At 34.8% G+C, this 5,286-nt stretch overlaps 1 long non-coding RNA gene across 1 annotated transcript; it reads right to left on the reverse strand.

Annotated features, from left to right (window-relative positions):
- Window positions 533-3,437, reverse strand: LOC108663727. Its single transcript, XR_001929739.1, has 2 exons — window positions 3,202-3,437; window positions 533-778 (listed from the first exon to the last, which is right to left on the reverse strand). It is a non-coding gene; the product is annotated as an uncharacterized LOC108663727 (long non-coding RNA).

A 5,286-nucleotide genomic window follows, 5' to 3' on the forward strand; every position in this document is an offset into this window, starting at 1 on the left:
TACAAGCAAAAGAATTGTTCTATAAGCAAGGTTATACATAAACGTATGAGATAACATATAAATTGTTTCTATGTGAAAAACAGAAAAGATAGTTCTATTAGAAATATGATTTAAGGCTGCTAGGCTTTATAGCAAAGCTACAGTAATGAGATATTGTTATGAGTAATGAACTAGGTTTTTCAACTTGGTTCTATAGTCTCTACCGAATCTATTCATAGTTAAGAATGAAGTTCCATTGGATGAAACTTTCATTATGTTGTCGGTTTAGTACACGCAAGTATATGTATCAAACAACTAATATAGAAGTAAGTAGAGCATCGTATCACACAGGGAATTACTCTTAAATTCTCACTAAGTACTAAAATTATTCCAACTTAATCTGTACGACCCCTCCACGGTAGCTACCGGCGTCTGAGACCTTCGGAAAAGACTCGTCAAGTCCCAAAGAAGCCTTACTCAAAATGCCCGTTAGTTCACTATATACGATCCCATTCCATATTGATACTAAAAACAATATACTCCCATACCATGATTTAAACAATAAACATAATAATCGATTCAAGCTTTAAACCATTTAATCACAAGTATATACATCGAGATTTACATTCTTCAATTATTTACTTATAACAAAACCAATATCTGTTTACAACTTAATAAATAAAGTGCTATGATTCGATCTCTAACAGCGAAGCAACTAGGGATAAAATGCTATGAGATGCCCTTATCTATTTGCGATGGACCATACACGTCGATGATTACACGTTAGGCCGATCCCTGTCTACAAAAAGGGGAAAAAGAGGGGTGTGAGTCTCACAGACTTAGTGATCATCGGCTCCGTGAGCAAGGCGTAGATGGGAAACAAGCAACAAGGTTGAGGTTTTGAATAATAAAACTTGCAAGAGTAGATAAAAATATTTAATTCAAACGGAGATTTGTGCCTCATATATATATAAGAAAATATTGAGAATCTCTTGTAAGTCGTAATCAACCATATTGTATATCAAATCAAGTAAACTTTTGTGTAGCGAGAAGGTTAATAACCATTTTCAAACTAAATCAGTAAAATATCATTTTAAACCTCGTCTTTGTAAAAGATCTCTGCGGTCGAAATTATCTCATGTAATACTCAAATCAAATCAATAAAGTTGGGCAATCTCCCACGAAACCAAATAGTAACCAAGTTTATACACAGTTCGTAAATCGCCTCGCACACGAGGGTAAAATTCATATAATTGTAAAACTACGGAGAGTTGCAGAAAACCGTATAATTTCGTTCTCACCATGCAAGAAATAAAAGTTTGAAAACCCAAAGAGATGTTTGTCTCGAGTAGGAAATCAAATAAAATTTGTGGTCCCGCTACCAGGTAAAAACTTCCGGGAGCCTCACTCCACCAGATCCCACATGCCATGACAGTCTCAACGATGTTGGCCAACATTGGACATATCAAGCGGTCGCAACCGTGTAATCATCTGGTGGCCTAGCCACGCATACATATATCACAAGCCGTGGTCCCCACCATGCCTAACTGCCAGTCGGAGACCCAAAGGTTCTCTAGCTAGAGCTCACTCATGCACGAGGGTCACACTTAACCGAAGTGACAACCAGCCTACTCTCGAATCTCTCAATTTGTAAAACCATTTTTAAATTGTGTTATGTCCTTGTCGTAACGTGCAGGTCCGGGAACCCGATCGCTAGACATGGAGTGATTTGGGAGTCGCCACCAATCTTTTTTTTGTTAGGTGTGATTGGCCACCTGATTTTGTCCTACTCAACGAAATCCTAAATTAATTTTAAGTCCGTCGAAATAACGATAAACTGGTCTACATATCCTTTAGATTTGGGTTCTGGAGTACGGTTACGCACGGGGAAGGATTAGCACCCCCGTGACGCCCATTCCACAAATGGTATCATTTAATCATATATTATCCTAACCCATTAATTTTATTCTTATGTTTTCTTAATTGTTATTTATTTATTTCATCTTTTATTAGAATATTTTATTTCATTTTTTTACGGGTTTAACATGCACATGATGCAATTGTGAAATGCGTGGCATAAAATCGAGATAATGCCAAACGAAAATCCTTTATTGAGTGTATTTTCCGAATTCGCCCATCGTACTGGTGGGATCCGAAAGTATTCTCTCACCTAGGGAAATACCTTACCAACTCGCCTTTGCAAGTTTACTTGGTAGATCCCATCATCGGGATAGTCTTTTGTGAGTAAAAAATAATGTTTTCATGAATGCAAATCCTAATACGGGTAAAAGCCTTTTATTAAAGATATTTCTCCGAACCCTCCCATCGTATCGGTGGAGTTTAGAGGTATCTTTTCACCTAGGGAGTTTACTGATGAAACTCGCCTTCGCAAGCTTTCTCGAAAAGTCCCATCATTGGGATTTATACCCGTATACAGAATATATATATATGCCATGACATTTAACAATGCAACGATGATACGTGATGCACTCGTACACTCGATATTTGTTTATGATCTTTCACAAAATTTACTACTTTTCTTTGTGTGTGTATTTATTATGAACAAATATTTTACATTAATTATGCATTTTGCTATATAAGTGTTTATTTATTTTACTATATGAAATTTTTTTAGAACTATATATTTTTTAGATCAAGTATTTTCTATTATTCGTAATTATTATTATTATTATTATTCATGCATATGTATTTTCTATTTTTGTATTATTATGATTAACAAATTTATTGTTATCATTAATTTTTTATTTTTTTATATATATTTTGATTAATTGGTGATTAAGTATATACGATTTTTTATTTGTTTAAAATTAGAAACATTAGAATTTCGAATTAGGACCTTCCCATCGTACTGGTGGAGTCTTAATTGAAATCCTTAACCTAAGAAAATTCACTCGAAATTGCGACTTCTCGCATTCTGAATGGGCATCCCATAATCGGTATTACCTATACATTATTCTTGTGATTTATATATTTTATTTCATTTTTATTGTTATTTTTATTTAATATTATTATCTTAATTATCATTATTAATATTATTTTCATTTATTATTTTTATTATTTTTTTTTCTAAAACATTCTATATTTTTTTGATTGATTTTTTATTTTTATTTAAACTAAGCAAATAAGCAAATTTTTAATTAAATAGAATGGATAAGCCCTAAATAACAAGTCCAAATTCACAATAAATGGGAAAGGCCTCACCTTGCTTGGGCTAGGGTGATGGCTCAAGTTATCTGGTCCGCATAGGAGCATCCCGAGCTTGCTTTGTTGGTCCGTTAGGCTCCCTTTCGAACGATGCCCTTTAGGCGTTGATCCCTCTTTATTCCTTACTCTATTGAGACGACGCTATTTAGACTCTAAATCTCGATATATAAGCCCTTTTTTTTTCTTTTCTCTCATTTTCACCCATCATTTTCTCTCTCTAGCCGGTCACCTTCTCTACCTTCTCTCTAGAAAATTTTCTTCTTCTTCTTTTTTCTTTCTCTCTTTCTTTCTTGGTCGTCAGATCTCTCTCCCCTCTTTTTTCTTCTCGACGTCACTCTTCTCTCTCCCTTTCCTTCACCGGCTCCATTTTTTCCTCTCTCTTTCTTCTTTTCTTTCTTTCCTTCCCTCTCTTTCTTTGCTTTTTTCTTCTTCCTTTCCTCTCTCTCTCTGTCGGTGTCGGTTTTCTTTCTTGTCGTCGATCCCCTTTTGCCTTAGGTCAGTAAAAAGCCGGCTACCTTTTTCTCTTTCGTGCCGCCAGTTGGATCTCCCTCTCTCACTTTTTGGCACCGCTTAGATCTAACCACCAGATCTGGGTTTGACCGAATCGGGGCCTTTAACCCAAACCTCTTTTTTTTTTTGCTTTTTGGTTGATTTTATTATGGTTAGGATAGCTGGTTGCTAGAACACTTAAGTTTTTTTTTTTCTTTTGATTTTTGGTTGTTGCTGTTGGATTGGATCTGTTTTCTTGTTTCTAGAAAAAAAAATTTTCTTTTTGAATCATTTTCTCTTTGGTTTTTCTCCTTGATTTTTGGCTATGTTTTCTGGCTTTCAAAAAATCTCTCCCTCTCTTGTTTTTCAAGTCGTGAATCTTTAAAAGCCAAGTTGTCCAAAAATTTGGGCAACCCGGTAATGGGGTTTTGGCACCAAGGAGTTGGTAGCCAGAACCCCCATCATTCATGGTGGTTGAGGGAAGGGATAGCTGGGCGTACGCCCAGCCATTCCTCTTTTTTTCTCATTATTTTATTTTATATTTTATATTTTATTATTTTTTTAAATGGGTGTCTACAGTCCTTAAAAGCTCATCTCAAAATTATTTCCAAAGCATTCAACATAGGGTATGATAAAATCTATCATTTTCTCAAAATGAATTTATGCATGAATTTCAAAACAATAATTTGCATGGTGGATAAGCAATATAATCATGAATGCACACTGCACAAATATAAGGCACATATTTTGAGGTAAAACAGTGCGAATGGCTTGTTTCTCAAATTTTAAAACTCTTTACATATAATTTATACATATATATATATATATATTCAAAATGATTTCTAAACATAATTTGCAACCACAATTTCCTAAGATTGCTACCAACACATGCTATCCACAATTTTCGCATTTAAAATAAATCATACGTATAGGTATATATTTATGAAAATTTTTAAAATTGACACCCCCTACTCACCTCACAATAGCGGGATTATTACGTCGCTATTGATTCGTACGTGTGTATAAATATTCTTGTTTACCAGTCATGTGCTTCGTCTGGCACGCTTCCACATAAACTTTCCTAGCAACAATTTAAACCCAATATACTTAATCACACACTTGTATGGAGAGCAGCTTAATAAAAATTCCTTAACCAAATTGCATATCTTTCATCCAAAATATGCACAATATTAAACCACCCATAAACCTTAATATAATATTAACTTACCATTTTTTTCTCTTTTTTTTTTGTTTTTAAAATCTGGCTACTCCCTCTTCTCTCTAACATTAACAGTTTCCATTGATATACTCTTTCACCCCAAAAGCTGTCGCCTTTCCTCTCTCTTCCTCACCAAAAACCGACAGCATCCCTTCTCTCTCATTATCCTAAAAGCTGTTTCCTTTCCTCCCTTTATCTCACCCAAAATCAACGACACTTCTTCCCTCTCACTCACAACCGACTGCTTCCTCTCTTTCTTTCTTTTCCTCCCTTTCTTTCTCATTTCTTCTTTCTTTTCTTCTTAGCTTTGGTCGGCTTCATTCTCTCCCTCACAACTGACTTCTCTCTTTCCTTTTTCCTTCTTCAAATATCCG

The sequence above is a fragment of the Theobroma cacao genome, chromosome 10, assembly GCF_000208745.1.
Source record: "Theobroma cacao cultivar B97-61/B2 chromosome 10, Criollo_cocoa_genome_V2, whole genome shotgun sequence".
In the NCBI taxonomy this organism is placed as follows: domain Eukaryota; kingdom Viridiplantae; phylum Streptophyta; class Magnoliopsida; order Malvales; family Malvaceae; genus Theobroma; species Theobroma cacao.